Genomic DNA, 17,505 nt, shown 5'->3' with positions numbered 1-17,505 from the left:
CGTAATGCTGAACGGCTGATGTTACTTGCATCTTCCATAATTTCATTTGTCAGCTGTTGTAGATTTATATTTTAACTCTACACCACTCGCATTGTTCAGACATTTAACGGCCCCCGGGTGAGGACTTCGCATGGACATTTCATTATATTTTATTTTATTTCCTAATGTAAGTACTGAGATCAGCGGCCTCATTCCTTTACACATCCTTTTTACTTATACGGTCACTTGCATGTAAACGGTATCATGGCGCCTTAGGTCGAATCTGACATGATTCCTTCCTTCTCTGCTTCCTCATGGAGAACGAGGGAGTTTTGTTGTCCTGCTTCAAACTTGACCGACAGGGGCGAACCACAAAGGTGGCCGACTGTTGCGGCCGCCTCAAACGTGCGTCTTTTCATCACGCGTCTTCGGAAGCTAAAAGGGTTTTAAAAAACTTGATCGTGAGAATGGGCCAACTAACCGCAAGTTATATGATAGGCTGGGTCTGTGCGGGAACCACCAAAGGTAACGCATCTGCGCCGCACTGTCTCAGATAGAAATCAAAGATAATACACTGCATTAAATACTGGTTACAGGACGTCTTTGCATAATGTTACTAAAGGCCAGTTCGTAAGTTATTGGAAGGAAAAGAAATGAGGAACTAAAGGTTCTGTTTAGTACGCAAATTCTAATCTGGCGGGAGGTATTGGTTTAATACAAAGAATAACCACCAGAAGATAGTACGTATGATGGTTTTCGGTCGTCGAGATCAGGATCAGTCCGGACCGTCAACCCTCAGACATGTGATTGGCCTGCCGTTCGCAATAAGGTGCCAATAAAACATCAGTAATAAATAAGCATTTTTTTTCCAAAATACACTCTGTCTTCATTCACGGTTGACAGCAGTGGCTGCGGGCAGCAAGGCGCTAGTCACGTCGGATTCCTCAGACACCCAGGCGTGTCGCGCCGTTTCAGTCGTTGCAGTTGTACTGATGCGTACTTAAAACACTGAAATGTCACGGTGCATTGGCCGCAGCTTGGCCAGTGTTGTCTGCCTTGCCTCTGGTGTTAGCCACGGTGTGCAGTGCGTTACTAGAATGTTGTCGTTAACATTGTAGGCTGCATCCCGTTAAGTTCGCTCTGCTTCTGCACGGTGTTTGTTGCATTGGGCTGGGTTACACTGCAGCCTTCAACAGGATTAAGCCTGCCGCATTCCAGTACATCTGCAGGAACAGAGGACCCTCTGTGTTGACAATTATTGACTGCTCCTTGGCCCGACCAGTTAGGCCTCCTAAAGGTCTCATCGCGAATGTCGCCCACTTCTTCCAGTAAGTCTTCACTCGAACGGCAGCGTTGTGACTTGACGTGTCAAAGTCCTCCTGGCAGGTCTCGCTATTCTATCAAAGGTCAAAGATGGTCTCCATGAAGAGACGATAGACCAACACAGGTCCTACTCTCAGGCTGGGTGGCTGCAAACCGAGTAAAAACAGATCAAGCTACTGGATAGGAACTGCCTCATGTGCATTGCTTCTACGAGGCGACGATCTCGTGGCGTGGGTGTTTTTTTTTTCTTTCTTTCTTTTTACTGAATAGGTTTCTGGATGCTTCAGCTTTAGGTGAAATATGTCTTACCTTCATCTTTCAGAAGCAGTGGCGGACGTATTCCGCAGTGACAGTACTCTGAAAAATCGCTTTTAAATCGAACTTGCAGCTTGCAGCTTCACTCTGTGTGGTCACCACATGGCGGCATCCTCCTCGAACCACGCGCACTGGTCTCACGACCAGAGTAGTGCCTCACTGGTTATAAACGGTAGTTCGTAGTCTAGTCTTCCGATCAGAGAAACTAATCTGAGGATCTTTGACTGGTAGACTATTTAAGCGCAGTTGCTCCCGAGTCCTTGAAGCTTGGTTCCGCAGTTGTGCGAGGATACTCCGCGAGGCGGCGGAGAGAGTGGTAGAGTGGTAGAATGAGAGAGTGAGCGGACGGTGGAGTCAAGGTCGTATTGTCCGCTGTGATTGAGCGGAGTTCGCGTGGTCCTGGAATACTACTCTGACGACAGTACTGTGTTCGAGTCTGAGCCAATTTGCGCTGGTGTTCACAAACAGCGGTGACCGTTTGTTTTGCTTGGTGGCGAAACGGCCGTTTGAACCATTAGTGTGTCCCACAGTCTGGTTACAGTAGAAGTGCGACTGCAGTTACTCAACCTTTATGTAAAGGTTAGCTAGGTGGACGATCACTTACTAGTTCTAGTAAGATTAGGCGGGTTGACCCTGTTGCTTCTCGTAAACCGCGGAAACTTTTGTGAACTAGCTGTTGACTTACTGAGCGAGTGTGGACTACGAGTAACTGACTTAAACTACTTCCGCTGCTGTTGATCCGGAATTGTTTCATAAAGTCAAGTGCTCTTGTTTGCATAGTTACTTCTCACATATAGTGTCTGGAAGTCAAAAAAAAACCAAAAAAAAAGGTTCAAATGGCTCTGAGCACTATGGGACTTAACATCTATGGTCATCAGTTCCCTACAACTTAGAACTACTTAAACCTAACTAACCTAGGGACAGCACACAACACCCAGTCATCACGAGACAGGGAAAATCCCTGACCCCGCCGGGAATCGAATCCGGGAACCCGGGCGTGGGAAGCGAGAACACTACCGCACGACCACGAGCTCCGGACCAGCCGTTTGTTATAGTGTTTAAGGAGAGAAAGTAATATTATTGTACTTTCAGCAATGAGAGATGTGAAGTTAATAATGTTCTTTAATGCTGATTATCAGATTTTGTTCAAAGTTTCCTGAACTGATCAAGTGTTTAAGGTTTTGAAGAGACGAACAATAAAACTGATTTTAAGATATGTTTGTAAAGTACCTTGACACCTTATCTCTCCCCTCCAGCTACTACCATTTCAATCCACATCGTACGAAATCGTTTTGCTGTATTAGCACTTACAGTGTGCAGCGATTACAGCTGTGTTTTGGTCGCATTACATGTAACATCAATATCCTTACTACTTGGCATTCCAACTGCGGTTTTGTATTGCCCTGCATCATTTGAAACTTCTTTATTTAAACGAGCGTGGCTGTACTTAAATTGCTGATTGATTGAGATCCTCAATATCGTAGCCCAACGCACTCTGACTGCTCAAAAAAAGATAACCTGACTTCAAATAATTGATTCAAAAGAATGGCCCCAACAAAAAATTATCCTAACAGTAACCTATACATTTCATTAAGCCTTAGAAAAATCTTCATTATGTGAATTGCTGCAACACAGCGAGCGTCAATACTGCCATCTAAATACACTACTGAAGATTAAAATTGCTACACCATGAATATGACTTGCTACAGACGTGAAATTTAACCGACAGGAAGAAGATGCTTTGATATGCAAATTATTAGCGTTTCAGAGCATTCACACAAGGTTGGCACCGGTGGCGACACCTACAACGTGCTCACATGAGGAAAGTTTCCAAGCGATTGCTCATACAGAAACAGCAGTTGACCGGCGTTGCCTGGTGAAACGTTGTTGTGATGCCTCGTGTAAGGAGGAGAAATGCGTACCATCACGTTTCCGACTTTGATAAAGGTCGGATTGTAGCCTATCGCGACTGCGGTTTATCGTATCGCGACATTGCTGCTTGCGTTGGTCGAGATCCAATGACCGTTAGCAGAATATGGAATCAGTGGATTCAGGAGGGTAATACGGAACGCCGTGCTGGATCCCAACGGCCTCGTATCACTAGGCCTCGTATCGCTAGCAGTCGAGATGACAGGCATCTTACCCGCATGGCTGTAACGGATCGTGCAGCCACGTCTCGATCCCTGAGTAAACAGATGGGGACGTTTGCATGACAACAACCATCTGCACGAACAGTTCGACGACGTTTGCAACAGCATGGACTATCAGCTCAGAGACCATGGTTGCGGTTACCCTTGACGCTGCATCACAGACAGGAGCGCCTGCGATGATTTACTCAACGACGAACCTGGGTGCACGATTGGCACAACGTCATTTTTACTGATGAATACAGGTTCTGTTTACAGCATCATGATGGGCGCATCCGTGTTTGGCGATATCGTGGTGAACGCACATTGGAAGCGTGTATTCGTCATCGCCATAGTGGCGTATCACCAGGCGTGATGGTATGGGGTGCCAATGTTTACACATCTCGGTCACCTCTTGTTCGCACTGACGGCACTTTAAACAGTGGACGTTACATTTCAGATGTGTTACGACTTGTGGCTCTTCATTCTATCCCTGCGAAACCCTACATTTCAGCAGGCTAACGCACGACCGCATGTTGCAGGTCGTATACGGGTCTTTCTGGATACAGAAAATGTTCGACTGCTGCCCTAGCCTGCACATTCTCCAGATCTCTCACCAATTAAAAACGTCTGGTCAATGGTGGCCGAGCAACTGGCTCGTCACAATAGGCCAGTCATTACTCTTGATGAACTGTGGTATCGTGTTGAAGCTGCATGGGCAGCTGGGCCTGTACACGCCATCCAAGCTCTGTTTCACTCAATGCTCAGGCGTATCAAGGCCATTATTAAGGCCAGAGGTGATCGTTCTGGGTACTGATTTCTCAGGGTCTATGCACCCAAATTGCGTGCAAATGTAATTACATGTCAGTTCTGGTATAATATCTTTGTCCAATGAATACCCGTTTATCATTTGTAGTTCTTCTTGGTGTAACAATTTTAATGGCCAGTAATGTAAAAGAATCTAACTACTAAAGCCACTAACTACTAATAGGCATGTGGTTAGCAAAGGAAAGATTTTGTTGCAAACCAAATAATGTATTTTTTACCTTAATAATCTGACATCCAGTTCAAACACGAATATAAATCGTCATTGACATCTAGTACAAAGGTATGTAATCACGAATAATATTCAATCTCTAAGTCGGATACTCCCAGATCGTTAGCCTACGCTAGCACTTCAGACCTCTACCCTCCATAAATGCTACCTTCTCACTTTTGACATCGGTCACTGCTGGCTGTTCACCTCCAACTGCCCAACAGTACTTCTATCACTGCTGGCGACTAACTTCCAACTGCCCAGCAGTAGTGGCGATTAACTTCCAACAACGATTCAGAGTAGCCACAGAGTGTCTTCCAAAGAAAGCGTAGTCAGAGATCCAATGTAAAGCGCTACACAGCGCTGCCAACACAGAAGCACCCCACTTGCACAGTCATCTCTTGCATTCGCAAGCTTATTACTTCTGGGAACTTCAGAAGGATGTTCAGCGTACGAAGTAAGTGCGGTGGCCTACATTTCATGGGAACCAAAATCGGGGGGACAGGCTACGACCGCCACATGTGCTCTGGCCAACACGTCGGATTTCATAACTGGCCTAATGCTTTTCGCCGAGACAGTAAGCCGACGGCCTTCCCACATGGTAACGCTGGTTCCCATTAGATAATAGAAGTTAAGTGTTGTTTGTCTTGGCTACCACTTCTATGGGTGACTGTCGGGGTCTGCGGACCGCTGTTGGCAACTGGAGTGCTCTTAGAGCTTGTGAGGCTAAGTGAGGAGCTACTTGATCGAGAAGTAGCGGCTCCGCTCACGAAAACAGGCAGCGGCCGGGTGAGCGGTGTGCTGACCCCGCTATATCCGCAGCCAGTGATGCCTATCGGCTGAGGACTATATGGCGGTCGTTCGGTGCCGCTGGACCTTCCGAGAGCTGTTCGTATGGAGAGAGAGAGAGAGAGAAACGGGGAAAGAGAGAGAGAGAGAGAGAGAGAGAGAGAGAGAGAGAGAAAGACAAAAAAGAAAGACGAGTTAGAAAAGGTTTTCAGGGACTACTGGCGCAGACGAATTGGCGGTGTGTGTTCATGCATTATCCTGTATGAAGTAACCGGAACTCGGTTCGGTAGGGGTTTTAATCTTTGAAAGAAAGAGTTTTGAATAGTGTTCAGGTACGTATCAAATGTTATGGTATGGTGCAAACAGATAGGTCCAGTAAACCACGTCGCAGTGTTTGCACACCGTAATTCTATTTTTGCGTCGTGCACAGACTTAAGATGTAACACGTGTTGCTGTTAAGAACTCTAACATCAATTGTTCTGAGAGTTCGTTGACCCCGAAAAATGCATCCTTCTTCTTAAGAGAAAACAATATTTCAGGATCGACTTCTTCATCAGCCAGAGAATAACGAGTTGGGGTTATCACGATTATAGTCTGTTACTTATTTACACACTTCCTCAGCGTTGGGGAGTAAATACTATGATGGGAATTTACTAGATCACACTAGCTCCCAATATTTCATCTGCCATGGCTCCCCTTATAGGCAGCTGAACCATTCATTGTAGAAGCAGTGGTTGGAATGAGCTATCACTGATTGAAATCAGTTACCCTTCTGTCTTAAATCTGACTGACAAAAATAGTAAACGAATGCAACGGAAACGCTAGGAACTAGTACAGCCAAGCACTGGTGAATCTCATTCGGTGTGCATTTTCATTGACAAACCGTCGATAAAGGTTGGATATCCTGTAATGGGGAGGTATATGTTATGAGCAATAATGATAATTAATTCTTATTCAATTTCATAACCACTTATTACACAAATTCATCAACATTCATTATACACAGATGGACACTAACCGAAAAAAGCCGCCCATACTGTCGAAGTAAGTGAAAAACTAAATTTACATCCATATCGACAGATAAGCAATTGTCATGGTGATACATTAAAGTATGTTCCATCTTTTTGTCATAGAGCCAGCACCCAGCATTATGCTAGAAATAATGATGTAACTTCCAGAAACCATCTGAAGATTAAGCTGAAAAGGTTCGAAAACCGGTTCATGGAATAATACGTAATTATTCAAAAAACTGACTTGTTGCAGTTTTACATAACTCACTTACATTCAATTTACAGTCACGGATCTAAAATATCCGTAATGGATAAGCATAATTTAGCCTTATTACAGTAGAGCGTTCTATCTCTTCTGCACTGTTGTCAAAGTATGAATCAGTTGCTCTTGGCTTACCTCTAGCAAAATATAATGAAACGAGCACCAGGCTTCTTGTTCGTTGGACCTCCCACATTGACATTTGGTCACGAAACCGTTGCGTAGGCATCTGACGCACCTCACATAGCGACATCTCTGTCGGTTTGTAACAAAATTTATTCCTGCGCTTAGTTACTATTCTACTGTGCAACACAACTAAAGGAATCGATACAGACAGTAACTAGAAAGACAAACCTTAGCATTACCAACTCCAACAGACTTTAGTGAATTGCTTGATACAGGGAATGTTGGCGCTGGCAAAACACTGAGAGGGTCCCCCAACAATCCGTCTTAAAGTACACACAGGCTTGTAGCATTGTCTCTACTTACCTTTTAGATTTCCACGAATGGATGACATATTACTGCACGTTTAAACTGGCAGTGGATGGCCAGGGTTGACTACTCGAACTACCACCAGAGTGATTGTGACCCTTGATCATAAGGCGGTCAACGCCATATCAACACAATTAATGCATACTCGAAACTATCTCCAGCAATACTGAGGAGTCAGTGTCCATTATCCTAGCTACGTTTGACAAACTAGAGGAAACAGTGATTACAAGTCTCGCCACTGACTTCATGATAGTACCACAGATCTGATTCGTGGCTAACACAAGATCCACGTGCTCGATCTGTAACCTAACACGAAAAGATTAAGTTACAGTAGCTGCTAACGAAGCGAATATAATGGATCACAGCCGGCTCCAAGTGGCGCTGATGCTGTGATTTGACCGCGAGGTCAAGACTTAATGGGAAACCGTGGGCGGTATTCGCGATCAGACCTTCGGAGACCTAACTGGTCGGGCCAGGGAGCAGCCAGTAACTGTGATGACAAAGGGCCTTCTGTTCCAGCAGACGTACTGAAACGCTGCAGGCCTTATTGCTGTTGGAGGCTACAGTGTAAGCCAGTCCAACGCCACAAGCTCAATGTAGAACCAGTGCGTGCTTAACGGCGTGCAGTCTACAATGCCAACGAGAACATTCTGGTAACCCACTGTACCCAGTGGCTAGCACCAGAGGCAGCGCAGACAACACCCGCCGTGCTGCGGTCAATGCGTCGTGACGTTGCAGCATGCTGAGCACGCACCACCACAACTGCAACGACTGAGACGGCGCGGTGGGCCTGTGTGTCGGGTTTGCACTGCTGTTGATACGGAATTGTTTCATAAAGCCGAGTGCTCATGTTTCCACTGGTCAAATAGTTACTTCTGACTTTAAGTGTCTAGAAGTCATTCAGACTATTAGACTGGTATGAAAGGTAGCAATCATCTATTGGCTGAATTCACTGATGGCTAAACTAGAATGTTAAAATTAAATGTTTTTGTGGTGTTTAATGCCAAGGGATGGTTCTAATACTTATAATTGCTTCGCAGTGCGAATTTTCTGTGTATATTTTCAGTGTTGGTTACGTTTGCATCTGCTATTACCCATTTCTACTTTCGCAACTCATTTATTGAATATTTACCTATATTTTGGGTGTACCATTTGTCTGACGTCATCTTGTGCACACATGTAACTCATTTTATTATGACTTGTAATGATCGCAAATAGCGGGAGTGATATAGTAATGCAGATTCCACACCGTTCCCCGCAAGCAGATTTTCAAGTGCGAAGATACGTTTTGTCGTCGATTGCTGAATTCAGGTTTGCTGTGGCAGATTTCTACGGTGTGTGCTCGTGTTCCACGAAATAACTCGCACAGCGCATTGCACTGACGTATTGAGTATTCCATAAGAGTTGTTGTAGATTCAGTTCTTCAGATCCACGTCATTATTCGAATAACTTCCAGAAGTGTTACCAGGAATTACTTATTTCTGCATTTAAGGATAGTGATGACAAACAGGGTCATTATTACGCCCTTCATTTTTTATGCAATCTTTTTAATAATTTTTCACAGTGTTTGCTGTTCAGGTCTACAACCTATTGCTGCCTTTTATTAGTTGCATGGTTTCTTGTAAGTGTGAGCTACTGAGTTTTCCTTTTATTCGTTTTGTGGTCAGACTGAGATACGAAATTGTTTATTAGGTCTTGAACTTGTTTCTAACAAGATTACGATTTAGAGAAACAACAAGCATTTACAGTCCTATCTCCTAAAACAGTAGCCCGCTTGCTAGGTTCCAAGAAAACTATTGTTAACACACTACCTACAGAGACACTAGTGGGTACGTTCGATACGATCCGCCGATGTCTTACGCTTGTTAGTAGGATATGTGATATTTACTAAAAGTTGTACAGGGAAATTCTAAATTTTTGGACACAATAATGGTAGAGTAATTCAAAGACATCTTCAGACTCGTTGGACACTCTCTGCAGATACGGATAGACTTAGTTAGGGAGTACCTGATATAAAAACTAATTGCATGGTCTAAACAGTGTGCCAAAGAAAGATTCCTTTTTCTACCGATACTTTTACTTTGCGACGCAAGAATTATCACCTCTATACTGCTATGTAGTCAACCGTAGCATTCAGTTCCGACAATTAGAGCTCAGGTACGTTTAACTTTGAACGTCTCCTTGAGCCGATTCAGTTCCTGAATTAGTACATAAACTATTCTTGTGTGCATTGTTATGTACAGAAATTAGTTGAATTTGTACTTAAGTGTCCAAGTTCGTATTTTTAATTTTTTATATCCTGCTAAGCAAAAACCGCCAGGTTAGCTGAGAGTGCTAATGCGCTGCTTCCTGGACTCGGGTAGGCGCGCTGGCCCCGGATCGAGTCTGCACAGCGGATTAACGACGAGGGCCGGTGTGCCAGCGAGCCTGGATGTGGTTTATAAGCTGTTTACCACATCTCACTAGGGGAATACTGGGCTGGGCCCCACGTCCCGCCTCAGTTACAGGACTCGCAGACATTTGCCACATATTGGCACTATTTCATGGTTTGCACTAGACATAGACAGCTGAGGTACCCTGATTCCATCCCGGGGGGTATTGGGTGGCGGCAGGAAGGTCATCTGACCATCCCTTTACATTAACTATACCAAATCCGTTGTAACCTGCAAAAACTTCGGGACAAAGGCATAAGAAAAATAAGAAGAAGATATCCTCTTAAGCAAATCTGCTGATGATGACTGCTAAGACTAAGAAGCCGGTAATGATACTATTTGTATAATCCGTTGATGAAATACAGTGTGTATCAAAAAGAATCACCCAATTAAAAAAAACACAACTATTATGTTATTTGAGATATGTTCATGAACAATGTACTGTTGGAAAGAGCAAACTCTCGAATTTTACATGGTTTCTGGTAGGTAGCAGTAGTGTGTATCCACTTCAGTTCTAGTACAAAGGTATCGGGACAACAGAAAGTGTTTTGTGTTCTACATTTTGCGCAGTGCGGGTCAGTAACAACTGCTGAGCGTGACTTTCGTACTAGGTATGGTGTGGATCTTCCTACAGCACAGAGCAGTAGACGATGGCATGAACAATTCCGAGATACAGTTTGTTTGCCTAAACGCAAATGGCCGTGCCGTCCCCGAGTGTCTGACAGAGACGTCGAACGCATCCGCCATGTTTCACGAAGAGTCCGCAGAAATCCGTTCGCCTTGTAGCGACACAGCTCAACGTGCACCCGATGTCCGTTCGGCGTATGTTCAGTCGACGTTTACACATGAAACCATACGAAATCAGCTACTGCAAGCGCTTCATAAAGGTGACGAACAACAACGTGTGGAGATCTCTAATTTTGTTGTTGGCGAGATAGAACATGACAGTTTTCTTCCACTCTTAGTGTTTTGTGACGAGGCAACATTTCACTTAAATGTGAAAATATTGGTCACGGAACAAACGGAACAACCACATATAGTTGTACAACGTGATAGGAACCCTCCAAAATTTAATGTGTTTTGTGCAGTTCCACAGGAAACAGTGCATAGTTCATTTATCTTAGCCGCGAACACTGTTGCAGGAAGCACATATCCCGATATGGTTGAGAACTTTCTTTTCCCACAGCTGGAGATTGATTCGAACGACTTTCTTTACCAACAGGATGGGGCACCTCCACACTGACATCTGAAAGTGCGGGAGTTTTTAAGTCAAAGGATTACTGAACGGTCGCAGGTTCGAATCCGGCCTCGGGTATGGATGTTTGTGATGTCCTTAGGTTAGTTAGGTTTAACTAGTTCTAAGTTCTAGGGGACTAATGACCTCAGCAGTTGAGTCCCATAGTGCTCAGAGCCATTTGAACCATTTGATTACTGAACGATGGATCGACAGCACTGGACCAAATGATTCAGTCTTACATTACTGGCCTCCAAGGTCATCGGAACTAACTGTACATGATTATTTCTTGTGGGAGTTATTAAAGACTCTGTTTGTGTGCCTCCGTTGCCAACAACAATGTATGAACTGAGACGTCGCTTAACAGAATCTGTAACTTTATGGCTATAGGCACTATGGCACTTAACATTCGGGGTCATCAGTCTCCTAGACTTAGAACTACTTATACCTAACTAACCTAAGGACGTCACACACTGCCGTGCCCGAGGCAGGATTCGAACCTGCGACCGTAGCAGCAGCGCGGTTCCGGACTGAAACGCCTAGAAAAAGCTGTGGAACTCAAGACATGCTCGCTGCAGTGCGGGAACAATTTGAATACCGGGATGACATATGCCGTATATCCCAAGAGGGGCATACTGAATACCTATGAAAAGGTATGAATAACATTTTTTGAGTTTCATGTTCATCAAAAAACAAAATCCATTGCATATGTTTATTAGTTTTAGAAATATAGGCGTGCCAAATCGGATGATTCTTTTTTATACACCATGTACACTAATGGCCATAAAATTACTACACAAACAAGAAATGCAGATGATAAATGGGCATTCATTGGACAAATATATTATACTAGAACTGACATGTGATTACATTTTCACGCAATTTGGGTACATAGATCCTGTGAAATCAGTACCCAGAAAAACCACCTCTGGCCGTAATAATGGCCTTGATAAGCCTGGGCATTGAGTGAAACAGAGCTTGGATGGCGTGTACAGGTACAGCTGCCCATGCAGCTTCAACACGACACCACAGTTCATCAAGAGTAGTGACTGGCGTATTGTGACGAGCCAGTTGCTCGCCCACTATTGACCAGACGTTCTCAATTGGTGACAGATCTGGAGAATGTGCTGGCCAGGGCAGCAGTCCAATATTTTCTGTATCCAGAAAGGCCCGTACAGGACCTGCAACATGCGGTCGTGCATTATCCTGCTGAAATGTAGGGTTTCCCAGGGATCGAATGAAGGGTAGAGCCACGGGCCTTAACACATCTGAAATGTAACGTCCACTGTTCGAAGTGCCGTCAATGCGAACAAGAGGTGACCGAGACGTGTAACCAATGGCACCCCATACCATCACGCCGGGTGAAACGCCAGTTTGGCGATGACGAATGCACGCTTTCAATGTGCGTTCACCGCGATGTCACCAAACACGGATGCGACCATCATGATGCTGTAAACAGAACCTGGATTCATCCGAAAAAAAGACGTTTTGCCATACGTTATACCAGGTTCGTCGTTGAGTACACCATCGCAAGCGCTCCTGTCTGTGATGCAGCGTCAAGGGTAACCGCAGCCATGGTCTCCGAGCTGATAGGCCATGCTGCTGCAAACGTCGTCGAACTCTTCGTGCAGATGGTTGTTGTCTTGAAAACGTCCCCATCTGTTGACTCAGGGATCGAGACGTGGCTGCACGATCCATTACTGCCATGCGGATGCCTGTCATCTCGACTGCTAGTGATACGATGCCGTTAGGATCCAGCACGGCGTTCCGTATTACCCTCCTGAACCCACCGATTCCATATTCTGCTAACAGTCATTGGATCTCGACCAACGCGAGAAGCAATGTCACGACACGATAAACCGCAATCGCGATAGGCTACAATCCGACCTTTATCAAAGTCGGAAACGTGATGGTACGCATTTCTCCTCCTTACACGAGGCATCACAACAACGTTTCACCAAGCAACGCCGGCCAACTGCTGTTTGTGTATGAGAAATCGGTTGGAAACTTTCCTCAAGTCAGCACATTGGAGGTGCCGCCATCGGCGCCCACCTTGTGTAAATGCTCTGAAAAGCTAATCATTTGCGTATCACAGCATCTTCTTCCTGCGTCTGTTGCACGTCATCTTCGTGGTGCAGCAATTTTAATGGCCAGTGGTGTGTATAAATAAAACCGGGTAAATGCGAGAACTCGCACTCTGAGGGTTCTGTCCAAACTTCATTAAGTTTGTGTGAATTCCTAAGGGACCAAACTGCTGAGGTCATCGGTCCCTAGACTTACGCACTAACTTATGGTAAGAGCAACACACACACACAATCCGTGACATGGCCCTTCAAACCGCGAGACCACACTCAATTATGTATATACATGATAAAAATAATAACTTCTGGTGGCTTAATGGCCTGGCGGTGGTGCAGGTCATTCTATCGGAAACCACTTCGGCGATTTGCGTGTCCCTAACCTACCACAAGTATTGAACATGGGAAAGGCAAGATGCAGTTCAAGGTGGAATCCGAATCACGTGTTGCCTCTGGTGATTCCTTACATCATTGACGGTTGAAGGCTAGGTTAAAACGAGAACTGGTAAATCTGTGCTCTGATCGACATCCAATCCCGTGACATGTATGCACTTTACCATTAAACCACCATGCTTGACATGTACGCACTGTGTACCAGTTCCGTTACGACCGCTTGCGTGTAATTCCAAACTGCAATGCTATCTCTAAGCCAGTTACGGTATTATGGTTCTTGAAATTTCAACAACAGTCACGTAGAAGGTCGAAGCACTAGCATCGCTACAGCAGGCCTCCTGGCGTGAATGTAACACTAAGTGTATGACATTCGTCGAAAAATGGTTGTGGAGCAGCGAAGCAAAATCTATTTTCTATTGTTATCCATCATTTGTGCGCGGGAATTTGTGAAATTCAACCCTAATATCGAGAGACAGGTCCTGGTCCTCTTCCGAGATGTCACCCCAGCCCACAAAACGAAGACCGTGAGCTAGTGTTTGGCCAGCAAATGGATCACAGTCCCGGATCACCCGCCATATTTGCTAGATTTGTGCCCATTTCATTTCTGGTCGTGCTCCAAACGGAAGTTGGCAATGATAAGATACCACTACGATGCAGTTAGGGACATTCAATAAAATTGTACTGTAGTACTAAATGCAATTCCAAAACAGGTCAATATTGATTGTTTCAAAAACTTTTGAAATGATTTCATCTGTATGTTGATTCAGGAAGAGACTATTTCTAATAAATACAGTAACGTTTTCAACTTAATGTATGTCTTTTATTCTTCAAAGCCACAGTCCTAATGGAGCTGGATGCACTGTGTATGTTCATCCACAGGTTGTGAGTGATTTGCGAGTATCTTCTCTGCCTCGTGATGACTGGGTGTTGTGTGATGTCCTTAGGTTAGTTAGGTTTAAGTTGGGGACTGATGACCATAGATGTTAAGTCCCATAGTGCTCAGAACCATTTCTTTGCGATTATCAAAATGTGTAACATATATACCTCCACCCGCCCATGAGAAAAAGGGGTCTTAACAGTCGGACAGACAAACGGACAACAAAGCAATACTGTAAGGGTTCCGTTTATACCGTATGACATACGGAACCCTAAAAAGCATTAATGATCTACATTCGTCAGTTGTAACGCACTGTGGGAGCGAGCAACTCACTATCAACTGCAAGACAAAACGAGACCGCCATAAGAAGAGACAGACGGTACGAAAACGTTGGTGCATACGCTAATTGCGAGTGGATCGCCACCAAAGCGAAAAAAACTGACTCAATTTCTCGGGAAGCGACACGCGCGGACAGTTTGCCCCGCGGAGCCCCCTGTGCCACAGGTCGGCGGGACTGCATAACCCATGAGTGATGCGGCGCTGGCCAGGCGCCGTGGAAACCTCCTGGTATGCATAATTCGCGGCTGCCGCTATGGCCGGCGCAACACGCCCGCCGCTGGCCCCTACGCCACGAGAGAGCGCCGGCCTCACTTATGCACGCGCTTACACCGCATCACTCATCCGCCACCGCCTGCAGACATTTTTCCTTGCATCGGCTCTGCTGATACACACTGGCAATATGCAATTCGAATGAGACACGTTACTGAAATTGATACGTCGTAGAGAGCGATGGAAGCTCTTCAATACATAGCTCTAGCAGGCGTATAAGAAAGCCAAACTGTGTCAAAATTATTTCCTTTATAACTGAGACGAAGGGACGCGTAATCACGATGAATATGAATAGAATGTCAAATAGAGTGGCGGAAACAACGGGGTAAACAAGAACAGTTATAGGGATCATTTGAGCTGTTGAAAGCAGGAAGGATAGTTCAGGACTAGGAACCAAGCAAGAATGGAGGGAACACTGGAAAGGAAGTAAACACCGACGATTATGCCAGAGGTCAACTACAGAGAAAGGACACTGGAAAATAATAGAATGTCAACAGTGGAGCAGACAATTGAAGAGGATGTTGAAAATTCCGAGAAAGGGTGGAAGAACAAATGAGAAAAATTAAGAGGTTCTAGGAGGAGAAGAAGATAATGCATGAAGGAGCTACCCGCGCCCTACAGAGGCCGTAGCGATAGAAGAAAAAGAAGACGTCAAAGAACAAGGAAGATTTATGTTTAATACCCTGTCGACGATGAGGTCGTCCGAGACGAGGCCCCATTTAGGCTTGAGGACGTATACGCTACCATATCGGCAGAACCCTTTCAAATACGTCTGCGAGTTAGGGAAATTATGTAAAATATAAATAATGATGCTTTAACAGGGATTTCAGTCCCTGCCTTCAGGAATGCGAATATGGGCTCGTATTCCTGAAGACAGGGATTGAAATCCTCTTATTTCTGCGCAAACTCACTCTGTTCTTTACCACCAAATGCTGATAAAAGAAAATACGTTTGCTTGACGACTACTGGATGACTACAAAATCTCTTGAGCGAAGCTGAATAGAAATAAAATGAAGATCGCACTAACAATGTATTTCTCGATGAGTTCGTCAAAATGAGTTCTCAAGGAAAACATTTCCTAAAGACCGTTTTTCACAGCCAGCTTTGAACGGTACATATAAATCCACATTTGCAGCCAATTCAAAATCAGAATCAGTTTCACGACCTTCACCAAATGCTGCTTCAAGCACAGGGTAACAGTCTACCCCACTTGCTGCATGTGTACGAGACATTTCACCCACTAGTCCACTTAACACTGTGTTACAGAGACTACCATCAATTACTGTATTAGTGTTTGAAACTGTAGAAGTAGTTGCTACGTTATCTGAGTCAGCGTCTTCTCGACACTCTGAATGTTCTGCATACTCCTCTGTAGCGTCTTCCCTGCATTTCATTACACGATGAGCCAGAAGTCCATCTGCCACGGAACTGTGTCACCTCCATGAAGCCATTCTTATAGATTTAAAGGAAATACGAATGTCGATATTATATCTCTAACTATAAAAACCAACGAAAAGAGAATAAATAATATCCCTATTACATTCGCGTGTGCGTAAACTATTTTCGTCATTTTTTATGTTTTCGGTACTCGACATACATCTGCCATGTCAAGAGAAATAATTTACAGTATCTCACTGGCTAATGTATTCTAGATAAGATGTACAATAGTATTATCTGCTATGTTCATTCTTCATTAGATGAAGCAATTCGCGCTTCATAGTGAGTAAAACTGTATGCAAGCAGGAACTGAATTCTCGACAATCTATTTCCATGGACGGCGAGAAAGAAAACTAACTTCAAATAAGCTTACAAATGATTCGAGTGTTGGTTTTGTACTTGATAATCTAGGGAAAGTTACTGTGAATTAAACTTATTGTCGTTTATATCGAAAGAGTAAATCCACAGATGATGTTATCTGGGTGCATTCCCGCAAGTTATCTGAAAAGTATACACGCCGGAAGAAACTCAGGTCTCACAGTGGTAAATACGTTTATCACTGTGGTTCGTAATTATGATTTAAAGCACTCCGTCTACAGGCCACAAGTGGCCCCTCGGGAGCGTCCGACCGCCTTGTCATCCTCAGCTGAGTATGCGGATAGGAGGGGCGTGTGGTCAGCACACCGCTCTCCCAGTCGTTACGATGGTTTTCTTTGACCGGAGCCGTTACTATTCGGTCGAGTAGCTCCTCAATTGGCATCGCGAGGCTGAGTGCACCACGAAAAATGGCAACAGCGCATGACGGCCCGGATGGTCACCCATCCAACTGCTGGCCTCGCCCGACAGCGCTTAACTTCGGTGAGCTGACGGGAACCGGTGTATCCACTGCGGCAAGGCCGTTGCCTAGTTATGATTCAAATCGAGTAAAATCAACATAAAAAGGCTGTGAATGTGGGAAGCTACGTCAGTGATCGTTATGCTCTTTAGGTTATCACTAAATGATAACATTGTAACATAGGTGTAACACTGTTTTTAGGATTTGCTGTGACGCATAAACATTCAGAGAGTTTTGTGACGACAACAGCATCGTTCAGCGGCTCTGAAATACAGGTAACA

At 44.6% G+C, this 17,505-nt stretch overlaps 1 pseudogene; it reads right to left on the bottom strand.

Annotated features, from left to right (window-relative positions):
• Positions 1–17,175: 17,175 nt before the first annotated feature.
• On the bottom strand, positions 17,176–17,293 carry LOC126238518 (5S ribosomal RNA; annotated as a pseudogene).
• Between the last annotated feature and the right edge of the window lie 212 nt (positions 17,294–17,505).

This window comes from Schistocerca nitens, chromosome 2 (genome assembly GCF_023898315.1).
Source record: "Schistocerca nitens isolate TAMUIC-IGC-003100 chromosome 2, iqSchNite1.1, whole genome shotgun sequence".
Lineage (NCBI taxonomy): Eukaryota > Metazoa > Arthropoda > Insecta > Orthoptera > Acrididae > Schistocerca > Schistocerca nitens.
This window is presented reverse-complemented; position numbering and strand designations above follow the sequence as displayed.